The sequence below is a fragment of the Hyperolius riggenbachi genome, chromosome 7 (genome assembly GCF_040937935.1).
Source record: "Hyperolius riggenbachi isolate aHypRig1 chromosome 7, aHypRig1.pri, whole genome shotgun sequence".
In the NCBI taxonomy this organism is placed as follows: Eukaryota; Metazoa; Chordata; class Amphibia; order Anura; family Hyperoliidae; genus Hyperolius; species Hyperolius riggenbachi.
The window spans coordinates 312,034,905-312,049,541 of NC_090652.1; the positions used below are offsets into that span (position 1 = coordinate 312,034,905).

At 45.5% G+C, this 14,637-nt stretch overlaps 1 protein-coding gene across 3 annotated transcripts in view; it reads left to right on the forward strand.

Annotated features, from left to right (window-relative positions):
* The first annotated feature begins 491 nt into the window (after positions 1-491).
* Positions 492-14,637, forward strand: part of MRAS (muscle RAS oncogene homolog) — a 53,956-nt gene continuing 39,810 nt past the window's right edge. For 2 of the 3 annotated variants that reach the window (XM_068246133.1, XM_068246134.1), the window contains exon 1: positions 492-603. The gene's annotated coding sequence lies outside the window, so the exon portion shown is untranslated. Of the gene's footprint in view, positions 604-2,318; positions 2,339-14,637 lie in introns of those variants that run through there. The other variant, XM_068246135.1, reaches the window with a different exon arrangement.

Consider the following 14,637-nt stretch of genomic DNA (forward strand, 5'->3'; position numbering starts at 1 on the left):
ATTCCTGGGCGAGGAGTGGTTTTTAAGGTCGTCCTAATCACCCATCACTTCTCCCCGCCTCTAACTGCCCCTCAACCAAATATCCAGACCTGGCCCCTCATCCCCTGAAATAACCCCCTCCCCTCATCACACAGCCCCCCTCCAGTCCTCCCCAAATCCCCTCCTCCCCGAGCACTGCTCCGCTCCACCTTAACAGCAACGTCCTCGCGCACAGCTTGTGGAAGAGTCCATTCCGCTGCAGAGCGGGGGGGGACTGCTCTTATTTCCCCCTTTTATTACCCAGAAAAGTCACTGATCGGAGAAAAGAAAATATCTCTGTGTCTGTTAATTATAGCTTTATATTGTGCAGAGAGATGAAAGGTGCAGGGGCCACCCAGGGGTATCCTGTAGGGTGGGGACGGGACCGGCTCCCCCCCGGGCCACATCTATTTTTAGCATCAGCTGTTGCAATATAAAGAATGGTTAGCATAGAAAGTGAGCATTGCATTGCAGAGAGAGAGGGCAGGAAGGGAGGTGCAGGGAGGAGGCTGCCAGTCCCTGCAATCTGGGGGCTATCAGAGGAGGATGGACTGATGGGACCCAGGTGACAGGGGGACACTGCTGGTGAGTACTGACCCCCTATTGCCCTATGACACATGCCCTCCCCCCCCCCCCCCCCTGCAGAGCTCCACAGTATGTGAGGAATGTAAAGGGGGGGATCAGGAGCCCCCCTACCCCCTCTGGCTCTGCTCAGCAATGATCTCATCCCTATCCTCATTTAACCCCCTCCTTGCCGGCTGCCTGTGCTGCAGGAGATCAATAGGAGGTATTGTTTGGCACAAACCCGCACCATGCAAAGATGGGGGGTCCTCAGCGGAGACCCCCCAATCAATGCTGCAGGCAAAGAATGCTTAAAGTGTGCAGGAAAAGACCCTCCTCAACCGAAAGCCTGGGAAGCGGGCTAGCAGGGGTTAATACAATCTGGCCTGCTAACAGATATTGTGGCAGAGTGCCTTCTTGCCCACATGGCCAGGATTTGGGGTGTTGTCAGATAGAAGGCGGCGATAATTGTCATTAAAAAAAAAAAAATATTTTATAGGTATCAGTTCCCGAAGACATTTCAAAGAAGGGCAAAGAAAGTGTTGATGCAATAATAATTATTATTTGTGAAAGTAATTAAAAAGATGAGCTTTCGTGTAAACGTTCCCTTCGTCAGGCCCAGAAACCACTGATCTATCTTCACAAGACCCAAATAAGGGGGCTTTTAGGTCTCTTTTTGCCCCTTCTCTGCTAGTGGTTCTGGGTCACCCTGAGCTATCGGAGTATTCTGTTATAAGACCTAAGCAAGCTTCCCCCCACATTTCATGGGAGGATGTCAGTATAAACAGAACGGTCACAAGTAAAAGTTGGCAAGTTGTGGCATTTGGAACAGAGGAGCTAAGGGGGGGGGGGGGGGGGAATTAGCTGATCACAACTGTCTGGGACTTCATATGATGAACCAAATTGAATGTAGCTTGAAGTAATTTAGATTTTGTCCGTCCACAACTCTTCTCTTGGGCGAAGTAGTGAGTTTTAATATTTTTTTCCATCTGGGTACCCATTCCTCACAATCTCTGTCCTCTTTGACTGATGATAGGGTTGGCATTCTACTGAATGGCACACAGCTGAGAAGAAAAAAAGTGGTGGGAGTTTCAGATAAACATAATTAATTTTTTTTTACTTGTCTGTTTTTGTTGTGTGTGTTTGTTTGTTTTTTATTGTTTGTTTGTTTTTTTTATTTACTTTTTTCCCTTTCCAATGTGGGTTTGATTAGCAATTACAACCAGTTAAATCATAAACCTCTACCAAATAGTGTAGTCAGAGTATCTCTTTAAATATGAGAGGGGGAGGGCAGTACATGGCCCCTCCCCTCAGAGGTTCCCATGACAGTTCTTGTTTTTAACTGCAAAAAACGTAGAACACTATAGAAATGAAGAAGTTGTTAAAGGACCACTATTGCGAAAAATGTAAAGTACTGTACATATAAGATGTATCTCAGTGGAAAATGTACTATACGTGACCTTTTCCCTATGTTGCTGCCACTTACAGCATGTAGAAAAAAAGCTGACGGACCAATCCATCTCCTCACGGAGGATTTTCAGTATTACCTTTTATTCTTTACAAAAGCAGTCCTTGATAAGATCTATACAGATGTCACCACTTCCTCACCTGTTTGCACACTATTTTGGCAGGCGGACTGAGCAACTGCAGTTCAGTAAGAGCTATTGTAAATAAAGAAATAACTGAGAATCCCCTATGATGAGATGGACTAGTCCAAAACCTGTCAGGTTTGAATCACCTACTGTGACAGCAACATACGGTAGGCAATATGTCATTTATAGATAATTTTTAAGAAATGTGAATTTTGAGAAATGTGAAACATTTTAAAATTTAAAACGTACAATAGTTATTCTTTAAAGAGTACAGTACTCAAGGTTAAAGAGAAACTGTAGTAAAAAAATAACATTGCTTATTTTTTTACAATATTCATTTTATTGATTTAGTCAGTGTTTGCTCATTGTAAAATCTTTATCCCTGGTGGTGACATTTTTAGTCCTGCCAGGTGATCTGTACGGAATGTTTGTTACTGAGAGTTCTATGCACAGAGGGAGATACTGCTTGGTTGTCAGTTGGAAATGGCTGTTATTTCCCACAATGCAAAGAGCTTCACAGACAGCGAACTGTCAGGACCATGGTTATGACATCACACTGTGGGGAGGGGTTTCACCATAATATATCAGCCATACAGACCCCTCTGATAATCTGTTTGAGAAAATAAAATTTCTCATGGGAAAGGGGGTATCGGCTACTGATTGGGATGAAGTACAATCCTGGATTACAGTTCCTCTTTAAATTGCCATTGTTATTTAGTCTAGAGAAAAGACGCCTTAGAGGGGATCTAATTAACATGTATAAATACATCAGAGGGCAATATAATAGCTTGGCGGACGAGCTTTTTGTCCCTAGGCCTTCTCAAAGGACTAGAGGACATGAGCTGCGCATGGAGGAAAAACGTTTTAGCCATTTATTCATTTATTTAGGAAAGAGTTCTTTACAGTAAGAGTGATTAGGATGTGGAATGCATTGCCACAGGAAGTGGTTATGGCAAACTCTATACCTGCATTTAAAGGGGGCTTAGATGATTTCCTTGCGTTGAAAGACCTCTATGGATATAATTACGAGGAATGCCCAATGATGTTGATCCAGGGATTTTATCTGATTGCCATCTGGAGTCAGGAAGGAATTTTTTCCCTTTAGGGGCTAATTGGACCATGCCTTGTAAGGGTTTTTCGCCTTCCTCTGGATCAGCAGGGATATGTGAGGGAGCAGGCTGGTGTTGTACCTTCCTCTGGATCAGCAGGGATATGTGAGGGAGCAGGCTGGTGTTGTGCCTTCCTCTGGATCAGCAGGGATATGTGAGGGAGCAGGCTGGTGTTGTGCCTTCCTCTGGATCAGCAGGGATATGTGAGGGAGCAGGCTGGTGTTGTTCCTTCCTCTGGATCAGCAGGGATATGTGAGGGAGCAGGCTGGTGTTGTGCCTTCCTCTGGATCAGCAGGGATATGTGAGGGAGCAGGCTGGTGTTCCTTCCTCTGGATCAGCAGGGATATGTGAGGGAGCAGGCTGGTGTTGTGCCTTTCTCTGGATCAGCAGGGATATGTGAGGGAGCAGTCTGGTGTTGTACCTTCCTCTGGATCAGCAAGGATATGTGAGGGAGCAGGATGATGTTGTGCCTTCCTCTGGATCAGCAGGGATATGTGAGGGAGCAGGCTGGTGTTGTGCCTTCCTCTGGATCAGCAGGGATATGTGAGGGTGCAGGCAGGTGTTGTGCCTTCCTCTGGATCAGCAGGGATATGTGAGGGTGCAGGCTGGTGTTCCTTCCTCTGGATCAGCAGGGATATGTGAGGGAGCAGGCTGGTGTTGTGCCTTCCTCTGGATCAGCAGGGATATGTGAGGGAGCAGGCTGGTGTTGTACTTTGTTCTTTGGTTGAACTGGATGGACGGATGTCTTTTTTTCAACCCAAATAACCAAGGCTGTGGAGTCGGAGTTGAGGAGTCGGAGTCAGGGCAATTTTGGGTACCCGGAGTAGGAGTCGAAGTCGTTGATTTCATAAACTGAGGAGTCGGAGTCCTGTTAAGTATTAGACTAGGAGTCGGAGTCGAAGAGTAATACAGTAAGGCCCCCAAAATCTGGCACAGGTGGGGGTTGCCTGATATGTGTGCTTGCCGGTTGCTTGAGCAACTGGCCGAAAATGCCACTAACCCCCCTCCGTGCAGCAGACACAACTTGCCGATCCACCATGTGCCATGTTCTATACTTGTATCTCCCAGCGGGCCTCCTGCTTCCTCTGTGTACAGGCCCTGGCATGTCATGTGACTTGATGGGGGTCACATGACATGCCGGGGCCGTACATGGATGCAGGAAGTGGCTGGGAGCTGCAGAAGTGTAAGAGGACGGCGCCTGGAGGATCGGTAAGTTGCATCTGCTGCGCAAAAGCTCATTTAAATTTAAATGTCACAATTAAAATATCAATGTCCATTTCTCAGATCTTTGCGTCTGATTCTTTTCTGCAGAAGGTTATTAGAATGGACTAAATCTTCACAAAATAAAATGGCTAAGCTTAGGCTGGGAGTGTCCTGAGCTCTCTATTCCTCACCGCCTCATATCTGCATCTTCACAAAGCTCTATTCACAAGTGTTCTGCTCGTCAGTAAAAGAGCTGCCAGAACAGAACCTAATTAAAAAATATTAAAATGAAGTGTGAGTGTTGGCCTCTCTCCAAAGATGACACCTCGGCTGTTAGGACACTATTTCATTGCCACAATATACAACCATTCCATGGTAAGGATATTAGACTATGACCGTTACCTCCCAACTTTTTCAGATGAGAAAGAGGGACACTTAAGCCACGCCCCACCACACCCCTGATCACGCCCCATCACTCCCCTGAGCACGCCCCATCACACCCCTAGTCACGCATACTATAAAGATTTCATAAGAAAAATATGTTTTATAATTCAAACCACACTGGCCTTTCTATCCTGGTTCATTTTCCTTCATATTAACATTTTAAAATTAGTAATATATCAATTTAAAGGATGGGAATAAAATTTAGAGTCAATCAAACACATTTTATAGTAGAGAAATATATATATTTACATAGAAAGAGGGACAAAGTCCTGAAAGAGGGACAAATGAGGAGGAAAGAGGGACAGAGGGACAGTTGGGAGCTATGTGTAACTACTGTAGAGTGTAAGCTCCTCTGAGGACAGTCAGTAACATGACTATGCACTCTGTAATGTGCTGCAGAAGATGTCAGTGCTATATAAATACATAATAATATGGTAGGACATTACACTATGACTATGGTAGGATTAGAGTGTGAGCTCCTCTGAGGACAGCCAGTGACATGACTATGTACTCTGTACAGAGCTGCAGGAGATGTCAGTGCTATATAAATACATAATAATATGGTAGGACAGTAGACTATGACTATGGTAGGATTAGAGTGTGAGCTCCTCTGAGGACAGTCAGTGACATGACTATGTACTCTGTACAGTGCTGCAGAAGATGTCAGTGCTATATAAATACATAATAATAATAATATGGTAGGACATTAGACTATGACTATGGTAGGATTAGAGTGTGAGCTCCTCTGAGGACTGTCAGTGACATGACTATGCACTCTGTAATGTGCTGCAGAAGATGTCAGTGCTATATAAATACATAATAATATGGTAGGACAGTAGACTATGACTATGGTAGGATTAGAGTGTGAGCTCCTCTGAGGACAGTCAGTGACATGACTATGTACTCTGTACAGTGCTGCAGAAGATGTCAGTGCTATATAAATACATAATAATAATAATATGGTAGGACATTAGACTATGACTATGGTAGGATTAGAGTGTGAGCTCCTCTGAGGACAGTCAGTGACATGACTATGTACTCTGTAATGTGCTGCAGGAGATGTCAGTGCTTTATAAATACATAATAATAATATGGTAGGACATTACACTATGACTATGGTAGGATTAGAGTGTGAGCTCCTCTGAGGACAGTCAGTGACATGACTATGGACTCTGTACAGAGCTGCAGGAGATGTCAGTGCTTTATAAATACATAATAATAATATGGTAGGACATTAGACTATGACTATGGTAGGATTAGAGTGTGAGCTCCTCTGAGGACAGTCAGTGACATGACTATGTACTCTGTACAGTGCTGCAGAAGATGTCACTGCTATATAAATACATAATAATATGGTAGGACATTACACTATGACTATGGTAGGATTAGAGTGTGAGCTCCTCTGAGGACAGTCAGTGACATGACTATGTACTCTGTACAGTGCTGCAGAAGATGTCAGTGCTATATAAATACATAATAATATGGTAGGACATTACACTATGACTATGGTAGGATTAGAGTGTGAGCTCCTCTGTGTACAGTGCGTGACATGACTATGTACTCTGTAATGTGCTGCAGGAGATGTCAGTGCTTTATAAATACATAATAATAATATGGCAGGACATTACACTATGACTATAGTAGGATTAGAGTGTGAGCTCCTCTGAGGACAGTCAGTGACATGACTATGGACTCTGTACAGAGCTGCAGGAGATGTCAGTGCTTTATAAATACATAATAATAATATGGTAGGACATTAGACTATGACTATGGTAGGATTAGAGTGTGAGCTCCTCTGAGGATAGTCAGTGACATGACCATGTACTCTGTACAGTGCTGCAGAAGATGTCAGTGCTATATAAATACATAATAATAAGATGGTAGGACATTAGACTATGACTATGGTAGGATTAAATTGTGAGCTCCTCTGAGGACAGTCAGTGACATGACTATGTACTCTGTAATGTGCTGCAGAAGAGGTCAGTGCTATATAAATACAGAATAATAATATGGTAGGACATTAGACTATGACTATGGTAGGATTAGAGTGTGAGCTCCTCTGAGGACAGTCAGTGACATGACTATGTACTCTGCAATGTGCTGCAGGAGATGTCAGTGCTATATAAATACATAATAATAATAATAATAATAATAATAATAATAATAATATGGTAGGACATTAGACTATGACTATGGTAGGATTAAATTGTGAGCTCCTCTGAGGACAGTCAGTGACATGACTATGTACTCTGTAATGTGCTGCAGAAGATGTCAGTGCTATATAAATACAGAATAATAATATGGTAGGACATTAGACTATGACTATGGTAGGATTAAAGTGTGAGCTCCTCTGAGGACAGTCAGTGACTTGACTATGTACTCTAATGTGCTGCAGAAGATGTCAGTGCTATATAAATACATAATAATAATATGGTAGGACATTAGACTATGACTATGGTAGGATTAGAGTGTGAGCTCCTCTGAGGACAGTCAGTGACATGACTATGTACTCTGTAATGTGCTGCAGGAGATGTCAGTGCTATATAAATACATAATAATAATAATAATAATAATAATATGGTAGGACATTAGACTATGACTATGGTAGGATTAGATTGCGAGCTCCTCTTAGGACAGCATTATCGGTTAACCCTCACATGCATACGCTTTCATGCAAATCCATCCTTCAGGAAGCACTACTATCCGGACAGCTAAGTTGAAGCTGGAATACTTTCTCTTGCAGAGTCACATACGCTGCTTAGAGGCCCCCAGAGTTCTTATGTGTCTTAACTCTGTCCCTATAACATGCATAATGCAAGCTTTCAGTGCATTAACCTATCTAAAGACTAGGAACACATAGCCTAATGTCCTCTCCTGGGACAGACCGTGCATAAAACTAATCCCACAAGAGAGCTACCAAATACATCCATGTGCAAGCTGTGTGCATGCAGACAATGGACAGGGGAAGGAGGAATGCACTGGAGTAAACCCCGGCCACAAGGATAGCAAGACAAAACACAGAAATGTCCCAACTTGAGGTGGTGAGCCTGGATTCTGTTTTGTTAGGGCTGCTGCACACCAAGAGCGGTTCTGAGAGGTTTGGAGGTAGAAAACTGCTTGTCTAATGTATGTCAATGGGCAGGTGCGCCCCAAAACGGCGCATTTTTTTTCCCCGACATGCAAACGCGAGTCCTGCAGCATTTTTTAGATTTCTGAGGCGATTCAGCCTCAATGTTAAAGTATAGGAAAGTGGAAAACTGCTCCGAAAGTCCAATAGAAGCACTAGTGTACAAGTACAATGCCAGTCATAGGAAATACATTGAAGCAAACCTGAACTGAAAATTATAAATCAAAATAAACATACACAAGTCATACTTGCCTCCCATGTAGTCTACTCATCCATCTTTCTCCTCTCCTGCGCCCTGTTTATCCACTGTGATCAATGGATTTCTCCATCCTCCATCTTGAAAATGCCATTACCCCATAACAGCTTCCTGGTCAGCACACAGTTACACTGTAATATCGCCCCCTCGAGCCATAGGGAAACATGGACATTACCTTGCTCATCAGTTATATTTTCAGATATAACTGACAGCAACTGATACATTGCAGTACTGTCACAACTGGAAGGAATTGTTGTAAAAAGAACATGGTGAGCTTCTGAGAGGAAGTGATGGGGAGGTAAGTATGTAATTTAATTTGCAGCTACGTCATGTGTTTATTTAAAATAATTTTACTTGGTGCAGGTTCCCTTTAAACAAAAGGGGATTCCTAGGCAGAGGTACTGTATATTCTATATAAACAATCAGTGATTGGTGAAGAGGAGGAAACAGAATTACTTAGACAATCCTTCATTCAGAGGGGAGTCCAGGGAGCCACGGCTCCAGAAAGCGGCTATGGAGGAAAGAGGGGTCAGGCCGGAGGAGAGAGGGCACTCATAATGCAGTGTACGCATCACAATTTCAGGATATAATGAGAATAGTGACTGCTCTATTTCAGCTATGAAGCACTTTAATGGAGAGATGTGAAAGAACTCAGAACATGCACAAGGTGTTTATTTTCTGCTCTTAGCTGTTTGTAATATTCCTGGTATTTCTTGCTGTGTGACAGCCGGATCTGCTGGCTGCTGACACATGTCTCACGCTAACTTGTGACCTGTGATTTATGAATTGTGCTTAAAGGACACCCGAGGCAAAAATTAACCAATGAAATAAACAATTGTATCTATCTTCCTTCTCCTAAAAATGACTTTTTAAGATATTCCACAGTTTTATTTTATGTTTGAATCTACTTTTTAACTGTTGGTTTTGCTCAGTGACACATTCATTGTACTATGCCAGAGCTAAAATCTATGAACTATTGACCCTTTTTATCTCTTTCTTGCTCTCAGAAGCCATTTTCTGCTAGGAAAGTGTTTTATAGTTGGAATTTCTTATCAGTGAGGGTCACACTGTAGTCACTTCCTGTCTGGAGTCAGGACTGAGTCAGCCACTTACATACCTTTATATTTAACTCTTTCAGGCAGAGAAAGGGGAAAAAAAAGGAACGCAGCCTAGTTATTTGCGTGCTCAGCACTGTACATACCCAGTGTTCTCCCCAGAATTTTTTCCCGGCCGGGTGGCATGGAAAAGCAGCCGGGTGGCATGAAAAAGCAGCCGGGTGGGGCAAGATGAAAATGCAGGGCAACTCTGCTTACAGCATAGGAGGAGGTGAGGAGGTGAGCCGATGACAGCCGGGTGGTCACCAAATCTAGCCGGGTGGAGCACCCGGCTAAAAGAGCCTGGGGAGAACACTGATACCCATGTCTATCTCATCATGTCACATGTCAGTTTGGGTATCTTTTTTAAAAGACCGAGGTGGGCTCATAAATTTAAAAAAAAACAAACTAGGCTACCTCGTCGGGTAGCCACCAAAACCAGTGCTCCACTTTCACTTTCCTGACCTCTGGGTCACAACTTTGGAATGAGAGAGTCCTTCTCGCATCAGCGTGCAGGTAGGCGGGGGAGTGGCAGGGGCGTGGCCAGGGAGACAGAGCTGCCCAATGGCAGCTCTGGAAACCCTGCACGCCCCTGGCCGGTGTTTTGATCAGGGAATCCCTCTCCTGTATGTGTACCCTCAACATAGCGACAAACACTGCTAATCTCAGGGGGGGGGGGGGGCTGTGGGTCAGAGAGCTGAAGTGAGAGGAGTATGGAGGCTGCCACATGTATTTCCAGTTAAACAATACCAGTTGCCTGGCTGCCCTGCTGATCTATCTGGCTGCAGTAGTGTCTGAATCACACACCTGAAACAAGCATGCAGCTAATCCTGTCAGTTCAGTCAGAGCACCTGATGTGCTGCATGCTTGTTCAGGGGCTATGGCTAAAAGTAATAAAGGGAGAGGATCAGCAGGACAGCCAGGCAATGTGCATTGATTACGGAGTGCTTGCGTCACCCTGAAGTGGGCGTATCCAGCATCTGGATCCTCTGTGGCTGAATGCTTGTTCCGGGCCTCTGTATTACTGAACTGGCAGTATGGCCATTCTGAAGCTTGCTCACTGTAACGCCAAAGATGACCCAAAGGTGGCCCCACATCTCTCGACTTGGCGGCCGATCGACCCTCCGATTTGATGATTCTTATTGATCACATGTATCGATTGGCCATGCTGGAAAATCTCAGGCCGATGTGCTCAATCAGGTGCGGGGTGGTGATGGCGTGCGATGACTGCGAACAACGAATGTGACCGAAACCGCTGGCCGTGTCACGCCCCCCCCCCCATGTTAGATGGACAACCCCCCCCATTTACCTGCATCACGCCGTCCCCTGAGTGCCTCCCACCATGACCGCATTCTTCCTCATTGGCGCCCCACGTGATCGCAGGCGTATTGCACGTGCGGCAGACACTCGAGTAAGCACGGGTATCGGGGGGAGGGTCCATGTAACATTTGGGGGAATGCTGCCGTAGGCTATAATCTTGGGCGGGGCATAACTAGAGGGGAGGGGCCACTGTGATCACAGTGGGGCCCCAGAGCTGTCAGGGGGCTCCAACTACTGAACTTCCCTGCCTCCGATACGGGAGACTGTACTTCACATCAGATCAGGTGTGTTTGTGGCTACACTTGTTAAGGGTGTGAAAATCATGATGGCCACCCTTGTTTTGTGACCCTCGTGAGATGGGCCCCCAGGCTGTGAAGGGCCCCAAGGGAAGGCAAGGGAAGGGGTGTAAACATTGGGGGGGAGGGGCCTGAATTTTAGTTAAGCCACTGGATATGGGGCCTGCGGACCCCCCCCCCCCGCCCCCCTCATGGGGTCCTTGCTACCATGAACTGATTTAGATAAACGCTTTCATACTACATGGAGGTGGTAACATTGGTCATTGACTAGCCAATCAAAATTGCATGTGTATATCGGGCTTTACTGTGTCCCCCTCCCCTCCTGCTTGACTCGGGTTCCTGCCTTTGCTCCTTTAGAACTGATCGGGTCAGAGGAAAGTGCTGCTGAGTATTGTCTGTTCTATCTCCAGCCATGTCCTGGTCCTGCACCCTTTTGGCTGGGATTTGTAGTTCCCCAGCTGTCGTAGGCCAGGCTCTGACGTCAGTCCCGCACGAGGATTCAGCGTCATTTGAACATTACGCAGGACGTTCAGGCTCAGTTTCTCGCTGTAAACTGTCAGTTGCAGAAATGACTCATCAAGCCTCATGAATATTACCCAATCCTGATCTGTCAACATCCGTCCAAAACCGCCGTTTCTGCTTCTTATCTCTGGCGAAACGCACGGCGGATAAAATTGCGATGAATCGGGGTTTTAGATGGAGAAGAGTTTCCATGAGAAACGAGGCGAATGTCCAATCGCCATCGCTCAGCAAATGGACAGGAAGACGCTTGTGTTACTCTAATCTACGGTGTAGAAAATTCAATGCTGCCAATTTCAGCAGGCCTTTCTCAGTGCCCTTGCAGAGCACTACAACACTTAGGCCTGGTGCACACCAAAAAACGCTAGCAGATCCGCAAAATGCTAGCAGATTTTGAAACGCTTTTTCTTATTTTTATGTAGCGTTTCACCTAGCATTTTGCGGTTTTGGGAAGCGTTTTTTGTGGAGTAGTGTTCATGTATTGTTACAGTAAAGCTGTTACTGTTTTTCAGAGCGGTTTGCGTTTTTCCTATACTTAACATTGAGGCAGAAACGCATCCGCAATCCAAAATCTGCAGCAGCCCGGGAGTATGCGTTTCTGCAAAACGCCTCCCGCTCTGGTGTGCACCAGCCCATTGAAATACATTACCCAAGCGGATCCGCACCCGCAAGCGGATCGCAAAACGCAGCCGAACCGCTCTGGTGTGCACTAGGCCTTAGTGATTGTGTGCTGTGGCCCCTCCCCCTGTGTTTTCTAGTATGTGAGAGTAGGCCTAGAGCAGAGCACTGAGGTTAGGCTGCAATATCCTTGCTGTATATTCAAAAGCATTTGGGGAGAAACAGTGACTGTAACAGTCCTTGTAGCTACCGTGGGGTTCAAAGAAATAGGAAAATATTGCCATGGCACACTCTGTGTACAGTATAAGCTGTTACTCTGTGCTTGTACTGATAGTAAACTAGCTGCAGTGTGTGCTGATCTCTGCTACCCCCAGTATGTAAAGTGTGTATATATAAGCTGTTACTCTGTGCCTGTACTGATAGTAAACTGGCTGCAGTGTGATCTTGTGCTCGAGTAGCATGTCCATTTCCTGAATGATTAACCAATGTAGTGGAGAGTGATAAGCAATCCTATCAGACTGATAGAATCGATTTGAAATTTGCAACAATTGATAGAATGCTCATTGAGGCCCAATCTTTCAGGAGGAAGTAACGTTAAAGGGACACTGTAGGGGGGTCGGGGGAAAATGAGTTGAACTTACCCGGGGCGTCTAATGGTCCCCCACAGACATTCTGTGTTGGCGCAGCCACTCACCGATGCTCCGGCCCCGCCTCCGGTTCACTTCTGGAATTTCAGACTTTAAAGTCTGAAAACCACTGCGCCTGCGTTGCCGTGTCCTCGATCCCGCTGATGTCACCAGGAGCGTACTGCGCAGGCCCAGTATGGTCTGTGTCTGCGCAGTACACTCCTGGTGACATCAGCGGGAGCTAGGACACGGCAATGCAGGCGCAGTGGTTTTCAGACTTTAAAGTCTGAAATCTCAGAAGTGAACCGGAAGCGGGGCCGGAGCATCGGTGAGTGGCTGCGCCAACACAGGATGTCTGCGGGGGACCATTAGAAGCCCCGGGTAAGTTCAACTCCTTTTCCCCTGACCCCCCTACAGTATCCCTTTAAATAGGACCCGAACTCAGAACTTCCTTTTTGCTTTAAAAAAAAATAAGCATCAGCATAATATCATTTAAAGAAAAACATTTGTTACAGCTGATATAAATCTGCAGTGTATCTACTTCAAGCAGACATAGGGTTAACATCCCGTGTTTATAAATTAGCTGCTTTACAGTGACAGATGAGATCACATTACAGTTGTGATTAGTCACAAATGAGGGGGGGATAAGACAGGCTAAACTTTTTAAATACAGGGTGCATTTCTCTGTTTTTCTTCTGGCCTGTGCAAGAATTCAGGCCCCCTTTAGTTAATACAAAACTGAATAAAGATTTTATGAAAAGCATTAAGCAGTGTTGCATTGGTAATCCACTATGGAGCACTCCTATGTAATGTATGCATCGCGGGTTACTTGAGATGTTACCTGCAATAAGGGGTTTTCAGAACACGCAGTTATTATTCAAGATGTACATCCTATAATGTACAGCAATACTGAGTTATGAAATTGTTGGAGGATGGGTGAGAAAAACGTGGAGTCCAGCTTTAAGGCCTCTTTCACAGTGGGCTGTCGCGCTTTGATGCGAGATTAAAGTTGCAACGCAAATTACAACGCAACGCCCCCCAAAAAATCGCAACGCAACTCTATGCCCTGTTATCGTTGCATACAGGCAATGAAAAGTATGCTTCCAGGTCATTACTGAGCATGTGCAAACAGTTCCATGCAGCTAATAACGTGTATAACGCAGAGCATGCAGCACTTTTTAACGTGCAGCGATAGTCACCAACGCAACGTGTTCACTGTGAATGGGGCATTGATTTTTCATTGCAGTGAGTTACTCTGCATTAAGGCTAGTTTCACACCAGGACGTTGCGTTTTAGGGGACGTTATGCTCGCATAACGTGCCCCTAACGCAACGCCTGGTGCTCTCTAAGGTGGACGTCAGAGTGAGCCGCGTTGTGCAGCTCACTCTGGCGTCCGGGATGCGCACTCTTGGACGCATGCGGCATCACGTGGTCCCGCCTGGCCAATCGCCGCACAGAGTAGCCGCTCCAGGAAGTAAACACTGCACGTCACTGAGTGCAGTGAATATTAATTAGCCATGTGCCTGGCCGCTCTCCCCTCCTCCCCAACGTTACTGCGCATGTCCAAGCAGTCTAACGCGGCTTAGCCGCTTACAAAGTACTGCATGCAGTACGTTGTGTAATGGCGCAGCGTTACTGTGTAACGCAACGTGGGCACTGTGAACGGCCCATTGATTTTTCATTGCTGTGGGGTGCGTTACAGGCTGCTGTAACGTCCCACTGTGAAACCAGCCTAAATGTTGGTTTAACATGCAACTTTAACGTCGCACTATGAAAGAGGCCTAAAGTGGACCTGAACTCTTGCACAGGACAGATGGAAAACAGAGAGAAATGTACCCTGTATGTATTTAGAGT